Consider the following 20,546-nt stretch of genomic DNA (forward strand, 5'->3'; position numbering starts at 1 on the left):
GGCTTTGGATATTCAACACTCAGAACAGCAGGTAACTGGATTTTCCCCGTTCTCCAGAACAGCATCAATGATGAATCAGAATACAGCAGGCTTAAAGTCCGTTTTCACTTAATCTCTTCCTCAGAAAACTCCCGACTGTAACACAAGGCAAGACCGATGGACACGTGACAGAATTCTGTACAGTAAGCATTCAATAATTCCACTTCAACCACACACCGTGGGACACAGCATTAACTCACGTCACTCTCATCCACTCCGTGAAATTTAAGGTCACGGCCAACCTCCTCGCTCTGGACAGCGGGGGTAGTAAGACGGAAGAATTCAGCGACTGCAATCACAAATCCTAACAGCTGTCTTCTCATTCAGACGTCTGGACTCCGTTTTTTATGTCATTTCTCCTCATATATAATGTTTTCGTGTATAACCCACATATAATACAGCCAGTAGAAGGTTGGTACTTATCTTCACCCCAGTAAGTGGACTCGATAATACTTCATAGATGACTTCGCCCTCTGCCTCTCTGTTCTCCGTCACCCAGTTCTTCGTAGCGGATTCCCTTCCCACGGATCAATCTAGCCAGCCGATTTGTCCCACAGAAATCTCTCACTCTCTCTCAGCAAGAAGAAAAGTTAGAACGCCGCAGCAATCCCACCCAACCCACTCAGTCTCTCAAAGTTTTGCTTTTGTCTATTCCTAAAAGCGACATGTCCCAATCGTCACACAGTCACTTAATGCGCCACACCTGCTGTCACTTTGCCATCAGCGGCTGCTGTTCCTATGGTAGCGACGCATCTGAGGCCGGCTTGGTGTTCAGTTGAAACCGCTCCGGGCGGAAACATCCCCCCGTGGGCTGTGTAGTTCCGTCTCTAGTTCGTCACCTTGTGACAACTTCACCAAGGATACGGCTCACTTCAGGACTCAAACGGTAAGTAAGAAGGTAAGAGTTCTTCTCAATACAGAATCCTTTCGTCAGTGCACAGTAGTGGAACAATGATTCAAAGGCTTACTTCACCAGCGATCCTGCATACTTCCAGACTCAGACGGTAAGTAGGAAGGTAAGGATTCTTCTCAGTATAGGATACTTTCGTCAGTGCACAGTAGTGAGACAGTGATTGAAAAGCTTACTTCACCAGCGATGCTGCATACTTCTAGACTCAGGCGGTAAGTAGGAAGGTAAGAATTCTTCTCAGTATAGGATACTTTTGTCAGTGCACAGTAGTGAGACAGTGATTTAAAAGCTTACTTCACCAGCAATACTGCATACTTCTAGACTCAGACGGTAAGTAGGAAGGTAAGAATTCTTCTCAGTACAAGATACTTTCATCAGTGCACAGTAGTGGGAGACGGTGGTTTAAAAGCTTACTTCACCAGCAATGCTGCATACTTCTAGACTCAGACAGTAAGTAGGAAGATAAGGATTTTTCTCAGTATAGAATACTTTCGTCAGTGCACAGTAGTGAACAATGATTTTAAAAGCTTACTTCACCAGCGATGCTGCATACGTCTAGACTCAGGCGGTAAGTAGGAAGGTAAGGATTCTTCTCAGTATAGGATACTGTCGTCAGTGCACAGTAGTGAGACAGTGATTTAAAAGCTTACTTCACCAGCAATGCTGCATACTTCTAGACTCAGACGGTATGTAGGAAGGTAAGAATTCTTCTCAGTACAAGAAACTTTCGTCAGTGCACAGTAGTGGGAGACGGTGGTTTAAAAGCTTACTTCACCAGCCATGCTGCATACTTCTAGACTCAGACAGTAAGTAGGAAGGTAAGGATTCTTCTCAGTATAAGATACTTTCAGCAGTGCACAGTAGTGAAACAGTGACTTAAAAGCTTTCTTCACCAGCGATGCTGCATATTTCTAGACTCAGACCGTAAGTAGGAAGATAAAGATTTTTCTCAGTATAGAACACTTTCGTCGGTGCACAGTAGTGAGACAGTGGTTTAAAAGCTTACTTCACCAGCGATGCTGCATACTTCCAGACTCAGACGTTAAGTAGGAAGGTAAGGATTCTTCTCAGTATAGAATACTTTCGTCAGTACACAGTAGTGAAACAATGATTTAAAAAAATTCACGAGCGATACTGCATACTTCCAGACTTAGATGGTAAGTAGGAAGGTAAAGGATTCTTCTCAACATAGGATACTGTTCGTCAGTGCAAAGTAGTGAGACAGTGATTTAAAAGCTTACTTCACCAGCGATACTGCATACTTCCAAACTCAGCTGTATCACTCTGGGCTTCTGATGGAGAGCAGATATAATAACTTTTCACAAACGTGTAAGCAGGGGTTGGGGCCGCTTCTCAGTAAAAGCACATCACACTCGTGTTCACTTCAAATCCACAGCCATGAATCAATGTATATAAATAAGGCAAAAACACTGCAATTCACTCACACGATAGGGCTGATCAGAGGCCTCAATCCATTCGTTACACTCCCGTGGGGGATATTTAATCCTCAGTTCCTCCTCAACACACTCTGAAACGCATAGCTTCCCCAACAGTCAGATTTACATTCACTGCATCCTCTTCAAGCTTTTCGAATGTTCAAAAGATGAAATCAATTCACTTATCTTTCTCTCTCCCTTCACAGCGCAGATTCAATCGATAAATCAGCCCAGCAGACTCCCACAGACGAACTCTGATCCAGCAGACTTCAATGGGCGGCTTCCACATCCAGACAACTTCCCCGAGTAAAGCTTGAGCCCCAAACTGCTCCAAAAACAAAACAGACCACATCCACGTCCCGTTCCCCGAAACCTCTCTGGATAGCCCTTTTATCTTTGGCTTGTGAAGCCAGACACCTGTGTGAACGCCGCTCCTCTCTCTCTTGCACCTGCAGTGCATTAGCGCTAATCAGGCCTGGCAATGTTTCTGCCACACCTGGAACTGGAGTGGGATGTGTCGCACACAAATCATTCCCTCGAGAAACTCGTGACTCACCAAGAGGGTTCCGCTCACTACGCGTTTTTGTCACCCGTGACATCCCCCCCGCCAATCGGTTCTAGTCCCGAGAACCTGTGTTCTTCAATTCCATTCGCCATACCTCTCAGGAGGCTGTCCTCGGGTGTCCCGCTGAGATCGTCGGGGTGGCGAGGGCGGAGCCACTCTTGCTTCAACTTCAGGGTCCCTCGGGACCACAGACCACCCTACCATGAGTACCTCTGGGGCGGGTGGCGCACTTGGGGCCTCGGCCGCTAGCTGCGAATAGTTCGGACATGGACGGAGCAAGTTTCGATGGAGCACCCGTATCGGTCCTGGTTTCCCCTCGGGTCGTACCGAGTAAACTGGAGCATCAGGCCCTTGTCGTCGTTCCACCACATATGGCGTCGACTCCCAGCGATCGCTGAGCTTCCCCTTCCCTGAGCGCCGGTTGTCCCTTACCAGCACTCGCTCCCCTGGTAACAAAGGGGCCTCTCGGGCAGTCCGGTCGTATAGCCGCTTGTTCTTGGCGGCTGCTGCACTCAGATGATCTGAGACTCGTCGGTAGGCATCGAGCAGTTGGTGGTGGTGCCGATTCACCCAGTCAGTGGTACTATACCCTCTTTCTGCAGCCTCGGTCCCCAGGAGCAAGTCCACAGGTAAGCGGAGATGGCGCCCAAACATAAGGTAGGAAGGAGCATACCCGGTGATACTGTGCACACTATTGTTATAGGCTTGCAACAGAGAGGGGAGATTCTCGGCCCATTGGCCCTGTTGTTCACTCTCTAGGGTCCCCAATAACCCCAACAGGGTCTTGTTCAACCTTTCGCACCCCCGTTACCCTGAGGATGGTATGAGGTCGTATGGGTCTTCCGGCACCCATAAAGGTGGCTCAGCTCTTGGATCACTCGGTACTCAAAATTGAACCTTGGTCTGAGTGTAGGGTCTCTTGGGAGCCAAAAGGTTGTATCACTGCCCTCCAAAGGGCGCTGGCTGTGGTAACTGTCGTCTGATCTACAGTGGGGATGGCCCAGGCGTATTTAGTTAATAGGTCAGTCATCACCAGGATATTTTGAAATCGATCCGTCGGCCGACCTAAAGTCAGGAAATCGATTCCTATGATGTGCAGAGGTGCTTTGGGCCACAGGGGGACCAATGGGGCTCGGACTTCCTTCCTGCGTTTGAACAACGTACACCGTGGACAACTCTGAACGAACTCCTCAACTTTCTTTTCCATCCTAGGCCAGTATAAATACCTCCTCAGCAGAGACAGCGTCTTCTCTTGGCCCTGATGGCCAGTATGGGTGTGGAATGCAGTCAATAGCTCCGAGACTTGGCCCTCCGGTACCACCACCTGGTGTACTGTCTCCTGTGTTCGGGGATCTCGCATCGAACGGCAGATTACCCCTTCTCTAAGTCGCAGCCTCTTCCACTGCCTTAGGAGCTGTTGTACTCCCACCGTCTGAGCCCGCTTTCCTCTGCTCTCGGCATGTATCCCTGTCTAAGGTACAACGTAACTTGACACAGGTCTGCATCTCCCAGCTGCAGCCTTCTCCACCGCCCGGGGTCCCACCCCCAACTAGACGGAACAGCCCTCAGGGTCCCGGGAGCTTCCAACATTGCCATCAGCAACTCGTCTTCAGGGCCAGGGGTACAAAGGGGTGTTTGATTGTCCCTCCGGATGACTGGGAGTCTGGACAGGGCGTACGCATTTACGTGTTCTCTGCCGGGTCGGTATTTAAGCTGTTAATCATAATTTGCTAGTTGTGCCACCCAACGCTGTTCTACTGCCCCCAACTTGGCGGTCTGCAAGTGTACTAATGGATTATTATCCGTAATCACCGTCACCTTTGCTCCCAACAGGTAATCTTTGAACTTCTCCGTCATGGCCCACTTCATTGCCAGTAGTTCGATTTTGAAGGAACTGTAAGTTGCCGCGTTCCGCTCTGCGGGATGTAAACTTCGACTTGCGTATGCAATCACTCTCTCCACTCCTTGGTGCTCTTGGGCCAACACGGCTCCCAAACCTGCATTGCTGGCGTCAGTGTACAGAAGGAACGGCTGGGTGAAGTCTGCGTAGGCCAAGATAGGGGCCCTCAGAAGTTCCTGCTTGAGGTTCTGGAAAGCGGTCTCACAGGTGGAATCCCAATACACTGACGGGGAGCCTTTGCCACAGGCACGTCCGGAACCAGCAAGGAGTTGGTTCAATGGCCTAGCATGCCCAGATAATCATTTTATAAAGCGTCGACAATATCCCACGAACCCCAGGAACGACCGCACCTGTCTCACTGCCCGGGGTGGCTCCCACCCTTGGACAGCCGCCACCTTCTCCGGGTCGTGGGATATCCCTGCAGCAATGACACGATGTCCCAAGAACGGTACCTCCTTCCGCAATAACTGGCATTTGTCTGGCCTAAGCTTTAGCCCATATTTCTCCATGGCCCTGAACACTTCCTGTGTTCCTCCTCCTCCCTAGGTGGTCCTCCTCCCACCTAGATGGTGCAGGTGAGTGCGGAAGTCAGGGGAGAAGATGATCACATCGTCCAGGTATACCAGCGTTGAGTCGACCAGTTGTCCCCCTAGACAGTGCTGCATCAAGCGCTGAAAGGTCGCATGAGCATTGCACAGGCCAAACAGCATCCGGTCCCATTCAAATAACCCAAACGGGGTGGTGAAGGCTGTCTTCTCTCTATCTCGGTCGTCTACCTGCACCTGCCAGTATCCACTTGCCAGGTCCAATGTGGAGTACCACGCCGCTTGTGTGAGACAGGTGAGTGAGTCTTCAATCCGTGGCAACTGGAATGTATCTTTCTTCGTTACACTGTTGAGTTTGCGGTAGTCAACGCAGAACCTCCAAGCTCCCGTTTTCTTCTGAACCAGAACAATTGGCGCCGCCCACGGACTACTGCTCTCTCGAACAATTCCTCCCTCCAGCATCCCTTTCAACAGGGCGCGGACCTCGGCATAGAGGGTGGGTGGCACCGGACGATACCGCTCTTGGCAAGGCATCGCCTCACCGGTAGGTATTTGATGCCTCACTACCCCTGTGCAGCCATAGTCTTCTTCGTGGTTCGAGAACACATGTTGCCATTTTCTCAAGAGCTCCTGGAGCTGTAACACCTGTTCCTCCTCCAGATTTTCACCCTTCAGGGACTCTCCCATCAAATGGGTCGGCACCCCTCCTCCCACAGAGCCTGGTTCTGCCTCAACTGGGCGGACGGCGACTTCCACCACCGCAGAGCTCACCTGCCTGAAGCAGACGTACTGATGCTCGTGAACCTGGGCAGAGCGTACCGAGGAAACTCGAACCAGACGTTGGTGTCGACGAAGGAGCACGGGGTAGGGATTGGCATTCCGCATCTTTACTGAGACTCGCCCACGGTGGATGGCCGTCAGCCCGTGTGCCACTTCAATGGGTTGACAGTCCTCATGGAGCTCCACCAGGACACAGGTACCCGTCCCACAGGGTCCTGCAGGTACTCGGACCCAAAGCACGGTCTCGCTCTGGGCTGGGACAGACAAAGCGTACCGACAGGCTACTCGACCGATGCCTTCTCTCTCCTTCACTTGACTAGCCACGTGCACTCTTCGGCAATCGGCCAGAATCCGGTCCCTGTCCTGCTTCGCCGATGACAGAGAAGTCCGAGCCGGCCGGCCCAGAAACAATTCCTCCGAGCAATCCAGTATAACGTTCCTCCCTAGGAGTGCTCGATGAATGCACAAGCAATGATCTCGGACGATAACGACCCCTTTCTGTTGGACGGGAACCCCTCGGACCAGAAAGTCTACCACGATGTACCAAGTGTAAGGGATGTCCAAACCATTTGCTCCCGTAAAGTCAGCCTAGAAGCGTCCACTGCTTGGAGCCGATGATCTGCAACCAACTCCTGGGCCAGGCTCTCCGAAAATAACGTAACTTGAGAACCTGTATCGACCAGACAATCTATCGTGACTCCGTTAGCTTGAACCTCCACGGTGGGACAGCGCCCAACCCTGTCGTCTCGTAAAACAGGAACAGAAGGAGGGTCACACAAAGGGGTCCCGGCCACTTGACCCACAGTAGCCGGTGGGACTAAAAACCCCCTTGAGAACCCCGACGGAGCCCACACTGACGACTGATGTGTCACGGGTCTCCACAATTAATACAGATGGGCCTTCCCTGGTCATCCCACTGGAACCGGGGGCCCACAGGACGTAGGGGGCGGCGCACAGGAGCTCGCCCCTTCTCCGAATACGACCTCTCTCTCACCATAGATCCGCCCTCGACTCGACCCCGACGAAGTTCACCCAAAAGCCGGCCAAACTGCTCCCGCAATTTCAAGGAGTATGCCCGAAGAGTCCGCTTAGGCCCCTGTTGATAGTTAAAGAACTGGGCACGAAGAGTGGCCACCGGGGTAGAGTCTCCATATAATCCGGACAGGAAATCGAAGATAGTTTTCGCAGTAGTTTTCCGTGTGGCTTCCGATGCAGCAAAAACTTCTCTTTTGGCTTCTCCTTCCAAAGACCCCAACACAAACTGTACTTTCTGTGATGCACTCTGTCCCTGTAATCCGGCCAGATATTCCGTCTGCGCCTTCCAATCATGCAAGCCCAACTCCGATCCTGGCCCTCCATAGCGCTGTGCCCAGGGAGCTCCCATAAAGATCGGCATGACTTTTGAGACAGGTGAAGGCCATCGTACCAAGGAGCTGTAAGGACTGCCATACCGAATGACCTCTGTTCTGTTGTTTGTGGAATTTACAGCCTGTCCACCACCACCAGCCTGTCCATCCAGGGCCCTATGGGCAATGCAATGCATTCATACGCTCTACACCCCAAAAACGCAAAGTGTCCATTTCACCATTAACTTAAGCGGCAAATGGGCGTCCATTTGGAGCAGAGATCCCTCCGAGTGCTTAAGCGTCGAATGGCAACTTAAATTAATAGGGATATTTCCATGAACTACCTAATTTCCCTTACTTTTGACAAGGAGCTGTAGGCAGACTGCCATGCCGAATGACCTCTGTTCTGTTGTTTGTGGAATTTACAGACTATCACACTGCTTGCAGTGCAGATTATGGGAAGGAGCCATCTTCTAAAAAGCACATGTGCCTCATCAATAGGTTTCTGTTGTGTAGTGGTCATCACATTCGCCTAACACGCGAAAGGTCCTCGGTTCGAAACCGAGCAGAAACAGCGGTTTGATTCTGACAGAAAATTTAAACTGTTTGCCACGCTAGGTGGGTGCAGCACTTATTTCCTTTATATGCTTTTTAATAAGCGTGCACCTAAAGATTTATGTCTGCAACCTGAAGACGTGTTTCCGTAGTGTAGTGGTTATCACGTTCGCCTCACACGCGAAAGGTCCCCTGTTCGAAAATGGGCGGAAAATGTGGGTGGTTTTGGAAAAAATTTCATATGCGATTTTCGGTTGAGCAGGTCAGTACACTTGCAGGGATGTTTGTGGTTTAATCTCTTTAGAAAAGGACAAAAATAAAACAAATGACCATTGAGGTTTCCTGTACAGTAATAAAAGATGTTTGGTCGGACAAAAAAATTAGCAGCTTTTTGCCATGTTAAAAACACTGGGCAGTCTATAGTTTCAGTCGCTTTTGAACAAGCATACGCTAGAAGAGGTGGGACTGACATGTAAATCAAGTTTCCGTAGTGTAGTGGTTATCACGTTCGCTTTACACGCGAAAGGTCCTCAGTTCAAAACTGGGCGGAAACAAGTGGAGGCATGTTAAATATAAATGCTGCAATTCGCTACAAAACCTTTACTTTTGAGACAGGTGAAGGCCATCGTACCAAGGAGCTGTAGGCAGATTGCCATGCCGAATAACCTCTGTTCTGTTGTTTGTGGAATTTACAGACTGTCACACTACTTGCAGAGCAGATTATGGGAAGGAGCCATGTTCTAAAAAGCACATCCGTCTCGTCAATAGGTTTCTGTAGTGTAGTGGTCATCACATTCGCCTAACACGCGAAAGGTCCTTGGTTTGAAACCGAGCAGAAACAGTGGTTGGGTTCTGACAGAAAATTTAAACTGTTTGCCACGCTAGGTGAGTGTAGCGCTCATTTCCTTTATACGCTTTTTAACAAGCGTGCACCTAAAGATTTATGTCTGCAACCTGAAGACGTGTTTCCGTAGTGTAGAGGTTATCACGTTCGACTCACACGTGAAAGGTCCCCAGTTTGGTCTGCCAACAAAATTAGCAGCTTTTTGCCATGTTTAAAACACTGGGCAGTCTATAGTTTCAGTCGCTTTTGAACAAGCGTACACTAGAAGTGGTGGGACTGACATCCAAATCAAGTTTCCGTAGTGTAGTGGTTATCACGTTCGCTTTACACGCGAAAGGTCCTCAGTTCAAAACTGGGTGGAAACAAGTAAGTGGAGGCATGTTAAATATAAATGCTGCAATTCGCTACAAAACCCTTACTTTGGAGACAGGTGAAGGCCATCGTACCAAGGAGCTGTAGGCAGACTGCCATGCCGAATGACCTCTGTTCTGTTGTTTGTGGAATTCACAGACTGTCACACTGCTTGCAGAGCAGATTATGGGAAGGAGCCATCTTCTAAAAAGCACATGCTCCATAAATAGGTTTCTGTAGTGTAGTGGTCATCACGTTCGCCTAACACGCAAAAGGTGCGCGGGGTTCGAAACCGAGCAGAAACAGTGGTTGGATTCTGACAGAAAATTTAAACTGTTTGCCACGCTAGGTGGGTGCAGCGCTTATTTCCTTTATATGCTTTTTAATAAGCGTGCACCTAAAGATTTATGTCTGCAGCCAGACGTGTTTCTGTAGTGTAGTGGTTATCACTTTCGCTTCACACGCGAACGGTCCCCAGTTCGAAACTGGGTGGAAACTGTGGGTGGTTTTTGCAAAAATTTCGTATGCGATTTTCTGTTGAGCAGGTCAGTACACTTGCAGGGATGTTTGTGGTTTAATCTCTTTAGAAAAGGACAAAAATAAAACAAATGACCATTGAGGTTTCCTAGACAGTAATAAAAAATATTTGGTCTGCCAACAAAATTAGCAGCTTTTTGCCATGTTAAAAACACTGGGCAGTCTATAATTTCAGTTGCTTTTGAACAAGCGTACCCTAGAAGAGGTGGGACTGACGTCCAAATCAAGTTTCCGTAGTGTAGTGGTTATTGTTGTGGCAAATTCTCGATCTTTGGTTCAAGTCTTCAAAGTCTGGTTCAGGTCTCAGAAGAAATCTTTCAGAGTCGAAGTTTAAGGTCTCAGAAGAATAACTTTATTGAGCAGTTCAACAAAGTGAGATGACGGCCACTCATCTGACTTCACAAGGGCCCAGTGCTCAGGTCTTATACCTTTTTCTTATGGTTAAGTGTCCAATTAGCGCTCATACAGTTATCTTTTTCTACTTGCTCCTCCTTGACCTGTCACCATGATTAAAAACACCTGCATCGTTATTTTATTTTTTAATTGAGGCAACCTTCTTTGCGCATGCACATCCCCCCTTTGGGACTCTCTCTAGTCCCACCTTCAAACCGTTCTTACCCAGGGTGTGTCCTCATGAATAGATCTCTTTCTGTATTACCTATCAAAAATGGCCGATCTAGACCATCCAACTTTATCAATAAACCTTCATCATAAGGGTACACTCTGGAGGAATAGTAAGACCAAACATCTCCACCCCCAATTGGCTAGAGTGGAGTAAAAGATCTCACCTTCCTATCACATCATCAGTTTAAGGGGATGCATTACTTCAGGTTATCAAACATTCAATAACACAATCACAGTGTATGAACTTGAATTCCAGCAGCTGTCTCACGTTGCCAGAGGAACTGAGCAGGCGCTTCCGGTGGCCTGGAGTGCTATCTGGGTTGCTCCATCGTTGCCAGAGGTGCCCCAGTCCAGCCAGGGGCGCTATCTGGTGTTAGAGCAGACAGCGGGTTTTTAAACCACCAGTTGAGTCAGCTCGTGTTTCTTCAACAGACGATGACCGCGCTTGCAAATAATTCCTCTTTTGCACTTATAACTATATACATGTTCCAATGGTCTAATGCATGTAAGTTCTAAATTTCTTGACTTGTTACAGGAATATATTTAAAGTGTAAATAGTAACACTCTAACTAACTTCCTACTCTACCCATGCTCTAATTGTTCTAACTAGTTTTATCCCCGAATCAAAATACACAGTGGGGCTATCTCCCTATCTTGTCAAAAACAGAGTAAAAATATTATCAAAATCAAAAGTAATAAGGTACCCTTATTCCTTGCTTCTTCATCCAACCTCTCAAAGGAAGTCATCCAGTTCGTCCAAGCCTGGGCCAATCGGATATACTCCTGAGTTGGTGCATCCAATGTCAATGCCTGATGGTTTCACTGACACATTGATCATTTGTTTTGCAGCTGCACTAGCCAGCATGGATCTGAGAAAAGGCACAACACAGCAGAACAGCAAAAAGAAAACACCAATAGTCACTGCTATTATTATTCCCACCCTAATAAGGGGCAGTCATGGCCTAATGGTAACAGAGTTGGACTGCCCCAAAGGTTGCTGGTTCGATTCCAGTACCGGCAGGAATATGACTGAGGTGTCCTTGAGCAAGGCACCTAACCCCCAATCGCACCCCGGGTGCCACTCAAGGCTGCCTGCTGCTCCGGGTGTGTGTATTCACGTTTGCAGTGTGTGTGTGTTCACTACTCACTACTCTGCTCCTAATGTGTGTGCACTTACTTGGATGGGTTAAATGCAGGGGTAAAATTCCAAGTATGGTTTACCATACTTGGCCATCACGTGTCACTTTCACTTTCACTTCAATAAGCCATTCTTTCCATGATCCAAATATGGAATCAAACCAGTATCCCAAATTTCTGTCTCTCTCCGTATTCGCAGAAACCTCTTGTCTTAGGGCCTTCAACTTCTTCACAGCCTTAGTAAATGATCCATCTGGGACTGTGTTATTTGGGATGAAGGTACAACAATCAGATCCAAACATTAGACATACTTAGACATCTTTTTTCTGCCAGTAACCAGTTCAGGGCTTGTATGTTTTGCCATGTCATTCTGCTAGTGTATTTAAGTTGGTGACCTAAGGCAACAAGTGCTTGATCTGTATTATAATATATGCTGATTGTAATATATGTAATTAATCCATTCCATATTCGTATTTGGCGTTATCCATACAAATATTGATTCAAGTCCTGCTGCTGCCTTGTCTCTAGCTTTAAACTCATGTGGTATCCCTCTTGGCTGTAACCTGTCTATGATAACCAACATGTATCTTTTTACTCTTACAATGGGGTGGGGGCTATCATGTGGCCTTCATGTGATCTCCATATGTTGTTTGCATCTCTTGTCGCCCCCCTTTGCTGCCATAAATATATTTCAGGTGGTGTTGCTCTGGACTGCATTTGGGCAATACTTTCTACTGTGGGGAGAGGCTGGATCAGGACTTAGGGTGCCATTACAGCTAATTGGCATCCAGAGGCTTGTTTTCCATGCATATCAGCTGCAATGTTGCCTTTGATGACAAAGTCATTTTCTTTCTTATGGGCCTGGCATTTAATTATGGCCAATTTTGTAGGAAACATCATAGCTGTAATCAATTTAGTAATTTTGTCTCCATGTTGAATTGGGGTTCCATCACTCTTTTTAAATCCTCTTTGCTTCCACACCGCACCAAATAAGTGACATACGCCGTGGGCATATGCAGAATCAGTATAAATGTTGGCTGCTTTGTTTTTAGCCAATATGCAAGCTTCAGTTAGTGCTTTTAGTTTAGCCAATTGTGCTGAGCAAGGTTGCTCACAATGTTGACTTATCACAGGGGTAAAATATGCAGAATCAGTATAAATGTTGGCTGCTTTGTTTTTAGCCAATATGCAAGCTTCAGTAAGTGCTTTTAGTTTAGCCAATTGTGCGGAGCAAGGTTGCTCACAATGTTGACTTATCACAGGGGTAAAATTGTCTCCATCTTTTTGTACAACAGCAAAGCCAGCATGGTTACCTAAGTGGTCTCTAAAACATGAGCCATCCACAAAATAATCTACGTCTGGATCAACAATTGGTGTTGATTCCAAATCTGGTCTCAGACGAGTAAAAGCTAGAGAGACAGAAACACACTCACTAGGTGTTCCTTCCCCCTCCAGCGGGACAAAATTAGCTGGATTTGTTGTGGTACATCGCTTTATCGTGATATCAGGATAAGTTGTCAATGTAGAATATGCTAAGCATCTGGCCTGTGTCAAAACAAATCGTCCTTGTTCTAATAATTCAGCAGTCTTATGATGAGTGTAAATAGTGTTTAAATCCTTGAGGCATTCTAGTGTATACTGTTTACCTTGGTAAGTGAAGGAAAAAAGGTGTCTGCTTTCTTCTGCTAATGGAACGCTGAAAAATGCAGAGCAGAGGTCAATCACAGTGAAATAATTAGCAGCAGGTGGAACATTTGTCAATAGCGTATGCAGATTTGGAACCTCCGCTGGCCAATCTTCAACTACTTCATTAACTGCTCTTAGGTCATGCACTAACCTCCACTTTGACTTGTTGGCTTTTTCAACTGGTAAAATTGGGGTATTACAATAACTGATTGTCTCAATCAGTACTTCTGCCTCAACCAATCCATCAATTGTTGCCTTTATCCCTTCCACTGCTTCACGTTTTAATGGGTATTGTTGCTTTCTTGGTAATTGAACTCCTGGTTTAGTTGCAATTCTAATGGGGTTTGCTGATCTAACTAGGCCAACATCTGTGTCATGTTTTGACCATAACTGTACAGGCACTTGTTGTTCCATCTCTGAGATAAGTTCGTCCATTCTAGACTTCAGTTCGCTTTTCTCTACTGTCTCAACTATCAATTTTGGAATCCCTACCATTTTGGTTGTGCAGATGATTTTGAGATATGTCATATATTTTGTTTGAAAAATGAAAGGGTTATCAGTGGCTTACCAAAGCTTTCCTTCTACCTTTAACATCATTGGGCCTAGATCTTGTGCTTGACCCCCCTCATTTATAAATAATGTAACATGTGGTACTGAATCATCTACTCTAAACCAAGTATTAGTGAATTCACAGTGTTCAATTTGTAACGCTGCTCTCTCTGGTCCTAGAATTATGTAATTTGAAGTCAGACACACAGTCTGTCCTTTAGTTCCTCCTAACCACTCTTTTTCCATTTTTGGATCTCTAAGGGGATCATATCTCATTGTACAATGGAATTCGGTTTCTGGGGAAACTGGTTTCTGAAGTTGCTCTTTTATATACTGTATCTTCCCCATTTTTCAAGTGTGTCCCCTACTACCCAATCTATATTCCCTATCCAAAATATTTTTGTCTATTGTTCTTGTTGCTCAGCTCCACCCATTACTAACATCTGTTTTATACCTGTATTTTTTTTTATATATATATATATATATATATATATATATATATATATATATATATATATATATATATATATATATATATATATATATATCCCTTCAGGAGAGCACCATATCTGTAAGTTCAATTTGCATATAGCATCCCTACCCAACAAGTTGACTGGCGTTTGGTCAGACACTAGTATTGGAATCTTTATTTCAGAGTCTTTGACTTTTATGCTGACAGGGGCTGTCATTGGAATTAGCTGTGTCAGTCCCGAAAATCCCACTGTGTTGACGTATTTTCCAGACCTGGGTAGGTGAGAGGCATAATTTTGGCTCAACCATGTGAATGTTGCCCCTGTGTCAAGCATAATGGGTATTATCTTGTCCTCTATTTTAACCCGCAGCATAGGTTCTTGGTCAGCATTGGCAGCTGACTCCTCCCCGTAGGATTCTCTGGGCACCCCTAGTAACCTTGGTCTGGGCCACGCCATGGGTTGACTGGCCCTGATACTTGGTGTTGCTGATTCAAGGATCTCTGCTGCCAAGGTTGTTGCATCTGGCCTTGCATCTCATCTTGTGGCCATGGGTTCACTGGGCAATTTCTCTTGGTGTGTCCAGGTTGATCCATGTTCCTCTGTTGGTTGCTGTATGTCCTTCCTCTTCCTCTTCCTCTTCCCCTTCCTGGTGCTGACATTGCTCTGTTTCTGTTGTCTTGTTGTTCAGGAAGATAGATCACGATAGGTGCATTCGGTTGTTATGGGTTTTCCCACGTTGACTGGCACATTCTGACCCATGTTGACTGGAGCTTGCTGTATGACTTGTGGCGCTTGACTTGGTATGTTCACAGCAGCCATCACTGCAGACTGATCTTCAACTTCCTTTACTGCAGCCTGTACTTTCTTCTTCTTGTTAATCAGTTCATCCAGTTGTAGCTGAGTCAATTTTCTTTGAAGCTCTCTTTCTTGATTCTTCAGCTTTAGTTTATTCTTCCTGTACTGTTCCACTGCGTGAGCCACATGGTCACTGAACTCCTTTGATGTCTTTGAGGCCAACCCGACCACATCCTCCAGCTTGGCTTTTACAGAGGGAGGCATGGCGTCAATTATGGAGGATCTGAACAGTGCTGTTATCACTGGATCCCGTTCAGGGTATCTCTCCAGCTCTTGCTTCCACTTTCTTGACTGTCTTTGAACATAGGTGATTGGATTTTCCTCATCTCCTATTGGTTCCCCTTTCAGCATCTTCGGATCCATCTGAGTTTGATAATGTTCTCAAAGAGCCCGCCATAGTGCAGCTCTATGCCTGTCCAATGGTGTGGCATCCATCCTGGTCGAATTGACTGCAGCTCCAAGTCCAGAGGCTTTAAGGATTTCATTAGTCTTTGCACCTCCAACGCTCTTTGCCAGCAGGGCCTTGACATCTCCACTGGCTAGTATCTTTCCCATTGTCTCTTCTTCCAGCAGTCTGATCCATTTGCCAGCCCCTTCATGTAGGTCAGGGAGGCGGGCTATCAGTCCCTCCAGATCTTGTCCTGCCCATGGCACGTACTGTCCTTGATGTCCTTTGATCAGGATGGGGCATTGTAAGGGATCTTCTTCCAGTTGTTCCTCTTCATCTTTATATGGACTCAGTTTGCGTGCTGGTATCTCTCTCAAATTGTCTCCGCTCCTCCAGTGTGGTTCGCTTGGGGGTGCTTCTTCTAAAAGGAGGGTTCCAGACACATGCTTGTATTCCCTGTGTGGGCTGGCTGAATTAGATCTTCGTCTTTGATGTTCCCGAAGTCTCTGTTGGTCCCTTTCTATGGAGTCTCATAGGAGTCTTCGCATGGCTTCAACTTCTTGGTCGATCTGTTCTTTAGTTATCCGTATATCTCGTTCTATTTCTTCCCGGTCAAGTCTGGCTCGTTGTCTGTCAACCTCCACCTTCTTCCCCGTCTTTCCTCTGAGTTCCTGCAAAGCTTGACTTGCATGGAAATACGGGTTAGACAATGCAGGGCTTCCATGAGCGTCAATCAGGTGTTTGAGGTCTAAGGCACTTCCCTGACTCCCCTCACGGCTCACAGCATCCCATCTTGATAAAATTAGAGGGTCACTCATGTCTGCTCCTCTACAGTCCTGATTCACCTTTATTTCTTCTTCCTTCTCATTTTCAAAATTCACTTTGCCTTTTATAGCCACTGTTCCAGTCACTAGTGGGAGCTGTTTACCAGATTTTTTATCATCGTACCAAGGAGCTGTAGGCAGACTGCCATGCCGAATGACCTCTGTTCTGTTGTTTGTGGAATTTACAACCTGTCACACTGCTTGCAGAGCAGATTATGGGAACAGAGCCATCTTCTAAAAAGCACATGCGCCTCATCAATAGGTTTCTGTAGTGTAGTGGTCATCACGTTCGCCTAACACGTGAAAGATCCTCGGTTCGAAACCGAGCAGATACAGTGGTTGGATTCTGACAGAAAATTTAAACTGTTTGCCACTCTAGGTGGGTGCAGCGATCATTTCCTTTATATGCTTTTTTATAAGCGTGCACCTAAAGATTTATGTCTGCCACCTGAAGACGTGTTTCCGTAGTGTAGTGGTTATCACGTTCGCCTCACACGCGAAAGGTCCCCAGTTCGAAACTGGGCGGAAACTGTGGGTGGTTTTTGCAAAAATTTCATATGCGATTTTCTGTTGAGCAGGTCAGTACACTTGCAGGGATGCAGGCACATTTTCTGTCAAAATAAAACAAATGACCGTTGAGGTTTCCTGTACAGTAATAAAAAATGTTTGGTCTGCCAACAAAATTAGCAGCTTTTTGCCATGTTTAAAACACTGGGCAGTCTATAGTTTCAGTCGCTTTTGAACAAGCGTATCCTAGAAGAGGTGGGACTGATGTCCAAATCAAGTTTCCGTAGTGTAGTGGTTATCACGTTCGCTTTACACGCGACAGGTCCTCAGTTCAAAACTGGGTGGAAACAAGTGGAGGCATGTTAAATATAAATGCTGCAATTCGCTACAAAACCCTTACTTTTGAGACAGGTGAAGGCCATCGTACTAAGGAGCTGTAGGCAGATTGCCATGCCGAATAACCTCTGTTCTGTTGTTTGTGGAATTTACAAACTGTCACACTGCTTGCAGAGCAGATTATGGGAAGGAGCCATCTTCTAAAAAGCACATTCGCCATCAGTAGGTTTCTGTAGTGTAGTGTTCATCACGTTCGCCTAACACGCGAAAGGTCCTCGGTTCGAAACCGAGCAGAAACAGTGGTTGGATTCTGACAGAAAATTTAAACTGTTTGCCACTCTAGGTGGGTGGAGTCATCATTTCCTTTATATTCTTTTTAATAAGCGTGCACCTAAAGATTTATATCTGCAACCTGAAGACGTGTTTCCGTAGTGTAGTGGTTATCACGTTCGCCTCACCCGCGAAAGGTCCCCAGTTCGAAACTGGGCGGAAACTGTGAGTGGTTTTTGCAAAAATTTCGTATGCGATTTTCTGTTGAGCAGGTCAGTACACTTGCAGGGATATTTGTGGTTTAATCTCTTTAGAAAAGGACAAAAATAAAACAAATGACCATTGAGGTTTCCTGTACAGTAATATAAAATGTTCGGTCTGCCAACAAAATTAGCAGCATTTTGCCATGTTAAAAACACTGGGCAGTCTATAGTTTCAGTCGCTTTTGAACAAGCGTACGCTAGAAGCGGTGGGACTAATGTCCAAATCAAGTTTCCGTAGTGTAGTGGTTATCACGTTTGCTTTACACGCGAAAGGTCCTCAGTTCAAAACTGGGCGGAAACAAGTGGAGGCATTTTAAATGTAATGCTCCAATTCGCTACAAAACCCTTGCTTTTGAGACAGGTGAAGGCCATCGTACCAAGGAGCTGTAGGCAGACTGCCATGCCGAATGACCTCTGTTCTGTTGTTTGTGGAATTCACAGACTGTCACACTGCTTGCAGAGCAGATTATAGGAAGGAGCCATCTTCTAAAAAGCACATGTGCCTCATCAATATGTTTCTGTAGTGTAGTGGTCATCGCGTTCGCCTAACACGCGAAAGGTCCTCGGTTCGAAACCGAGCAGAAACAGTGGTTGGATTCTGACAGAAAATTTTAACTGTTTGCCACGCTAGGTGGGTGCAGCGATCATTTCCTTTATATGCTTTTTAATAAGCGTGCACCTAAAGATTTATGTCTGCAACCAGAAGACGTGTTTCTGTAGTGTAGTGGTTATGACGTTCGCCTCACACGCAAAAGGTCCCCAGTTTGAAACTGTGCGGAAACTGTGGGTGGTTTTTGCAAAAAGTTCGTATGCGATTTTCTGTTGAGCAGGTCAGTACACTTGCAGGGATGTTTGTGGTTTAATCTCTTTAGAAAAGGACAAAAATAAAACAAATGACCATTGAGGTTTCCTGTACAGTAATATAAAAGGTTTTGAGGTTTCCTGTACAGTAATATAAGATGTTCAGTCTGCCGCTAGCAGCTTTTTGCCATGTTAAAAACACTGGGCAGTCTATAGTTTCAGTCGCTTTTGAACAAGCGTACCCTAGAAGCGGTGGGACTGACTTGCAAATCAAGTTTCCGTAGTGTAGTGGTTATCACGTTTGCTTTACACGCGAAAGGTCCTCAGTTCAAAACTGGGCGGAAACAAGTGGATGCATTTTAAATATAAATGCTGCAATTCGCTACAAAACCCTTACTTTTGAGACAGGTGAAGGCCATCGTACCAAGGAGCTGTAGGCAGACTGCCATGCCGAATTACCTATGTTCTGTTGTTTGTGGAATTCACAGACTGTCACATTCCTTGCAGAGCAGATTATGGGAAGGAGCCATCTACTAAAAAGCACATACCATGATATCACGTTCGTTTTACACGCAAAGGTCTTCAGTTCAAAACTGGGCGGAAACAAGTGGAGGCATGTTAAATATAAATGCTGCAATTCGATACAAACCGAGCAGAAACAGTGGTTGGGTTCTGACAGAAAATTTATACTGTTTGCCACACTAGGTGAGTGTAGCGCTCATTTCCTTTATACGCTTTTTAACAAGCGTGCACCTAAAGATTTATGTCTGCCACCTGAAGACGTGTTTCCGTAGTGTAGAGGTTATCACGTTCGCTTCACACGCGAAAGGTCCCCAGTTCGAAACTGGGCGGAAACAGTGGGTGGTTTTTGCAAAAATTTCGTATGCGATTTTCTGTTGAGCAGGTCAGTACACTTGCAGGGATGTTTGTGGTTTAATCTCTTAGAAAAAGACAAAAATAAAACAAATGACCATTGAGGTTTCCTGTACAGTAATATAAAATGTTCGGTCTGCCAACAAAATTAGCAGCTTTTTGCCATGTTAAAAACACTGGGCAGTCTATAGTTTCAGTCGCTTTTGAACAAGCGTACGCTAGAAGCGGTGGGACTGACGTCCAAATCAAGTTTCCGTAGTGTAGTGGTTATCACATTTGCTTTACACATGAAAGGTCCTCAGTTCAAAACTGGGCGGAAACAAGTGGATGCATTTTAAATATAAATGCTGCAATTCGCTACAATACCCTTACTTTTGAGACAGGTGAAGGCCATCGAAGGCCACCTGCACCTCATCAATAGGTTTCTGTAGTGTATTGGTCATCACGTTCGCCTAACACGCGAAAGGTCTTCGGTTCGAAACCGAGCAGAAAAAGTGGTTGGATTCTGACAGAAAATTTAAACTGTTTGCCACACTAGGTGGGTGCAGCGCTCATTTCCTTTATATGCTTTTAATAAGCGTGCACCTAAAGATTTATGTCTGCAGCCTGAAGACTTGTTTCCGTAGTGAAGTGGTTATCACGTTTGCCTCACACGCGAATGGTCCCCAGTTCGAAACTGTGGGTGTTTTTTGCAAAAATTACGTATGCGATTTTCTTTTGAGCAGGTCAGTACACTTGCAGGGATGTTTGTAGTTTAATCTCTTTAAAAAAGGACAAAAATAAAACAAATGACCATTGAGGTTTCCTAAACAGTAATATAAACTGTTCGGTCTGCCAACAAAATTAGCAGCTTTTTCCCATGTTAAAAACACTGGGCAGTCTATAGTTTCAGTCGCTTTTGAACAAGCGTACGCTAGAAGAGGTTGGAATGAGATCCAAACCAAGTTTCCGTAGTGTAGTGGTTATCACGTTCGCTTTACAGGCGAAAGGTCCTCAGTTCAAAATTGGGTGGAAACAAGTGGAGGGATTTTAAATATAAATGCTGCAATTCGCTACAAAACCCTTACTTTTAAGACAGGTGAAGGCCATCATACCAAGGAGCTGTAGGCAGACTGCCATGCCGAATGACACTAGGTGGGTGCCGAATGACCT

General features: G+C 46.0%; 12 non-coding genes across 12 annotated transcripts; all 12 read left to right on the top strand.

Annotated features, from left to right (window-relative positions):
* The first annotated feature begins 8,022 nt into the window (after nucleotides 1-8,022).
* On the top strand, nucleotides 8,023-8,095 carry trnav-aac (transfer RNA valine (anticodon AAC)). Its single transcript has one exon. It is a non-coding gene; the product is annotated as a tRNA-Val (tRNA).
* Nucleotides 8,096-8,557: 462 nt separating this feature from the next.
* trnav-uac (transfer RNA valine (anticodon UAC)) lies at nucleotides 8,558-8,630 on the top strand. Its single transcript has one exon. It is a non-coding gene; the product is annotated as a tRNA-Val (tRNA).
* Nucleotides 8,631-8,844: 214 nt separating this feature from the next.
* On the top strand, nucleotides 8,845-8,917 carry trnav-aac (transfer RNA valine (anticodon AAC)). The gene has a single exon. It is a non-coding gene; the product is annotated as a tRNA-Val (tRNA).
* A 295-nt stretch (nucleotides 8,918-9,212) lies between these two features.
* Nucleotides 9,213-9,285, top strand: trnav-uac (transfer RNA valine (anticodon UAC)). Its single transcript has one exon. It is a non-coding gene; the product is annotated as a tRNA-Val (tRNA).
* A 411-nt stretch (nucleotides 9,286-9,696) lies between these two features.
* On the top strand, nucleotides 9,697-9,769 carry trnav-cac (transfer RNA valine (anticodon CAC)). The gene has a single exon. It is a non-coding gene; the product is annotated as a tRNA-Val (tRNA).
* Nucleotides 9,770-16,802: 7,033 nt separating this feature from the next.
* Nucleotides 16,803-16,875, top strand: trnav-cac (transfer RNA valine (anticodon CAC)). Its single transcript has one exon. It is a non-coding gene; the product is annotated as a tRNA-Val (tRNA).
* A 538-nt stretch (nucleotides 16,876-17,413) lies between these two features.
* Nucleotides 17,414-17,486, top strand: trnav-aac (transfer RNA valine (anticodon AAC)). Its single transcript has one exon. It is a non-coding gene; the product is annotated as a tRNA-Val (tRNA).
* Nucleotides 17,487-17,609: 123 nt separating this feature from the next.
* Nucleotides 17,610-17,682, top strand: trnav-cac (transfer RNA valine (anticodon CAC)). Its single transcript has one exon. It is a non-coding gene; the product is annotated as a tRNA-Val (tRNA).
* A 266-nt stretch (nucleotides 17,683-17,948) lies between these two features.
* Nucleotides 17,949-18,021, top strand: trnav-uac (transfer RNA valine (anticodon UAC)). The gene has a single exon. It is a non-coding gene; the product is annotated as a tRNA-Val (tRNA).
* A 213-nt stretch (nucleotides 18,022-18,234) lies between these two features.
* Nucleotides 18,235-18,307, top strand: trnav-aac (transfer RNA valine (anticodon AAC)). The gene has a single exon. It is a non-coding gene; the product is annotated as a tRNA-Val (tRNA).
* Nucleotides 18,308-18,795: 488 nt separating this feature from the next.
* On the top strand, nucleotides 18,796-18,868 carry trnav-uac (transfer RNA valine (anticodon UAC)). The gene has a single exon. It is a non-coding gene; the product is annotated as a tRNA-Val (tRNA).
* A 437-nt stretch (nucleotides 18,869-19,305) lies between these two features.
* trnav-cac (transfer RNA valine (anticodon CAC)) lies at nucleotides 19,306-19,378 on the top strand. Its single transcript has one exon. It is a non-coding gene; the product is annotated as a tRNA-Val (tRNA).
* The last annotated feature ends 1,168 nt before the right edge of the window (nucleotides 19,379-20,546 follow it).

The sequence above is a fragment of the Siphateles boraxobius genome, unplaced genomic scaffold (genome assembly GCF_051911475.1).
Source record: "Siphateles boraxobius isolate OS27281-9 unplaced genomic scaffold, OSU_SipBor_1 23, whole genome shotgun sequence".
Taxonomy (NCBI): Eukaryota; Metazoa; Chordata; class Actinopteri; order Cypriniformes; family Leuciscidae; genus Siphateles; species Siphateles boraxobius.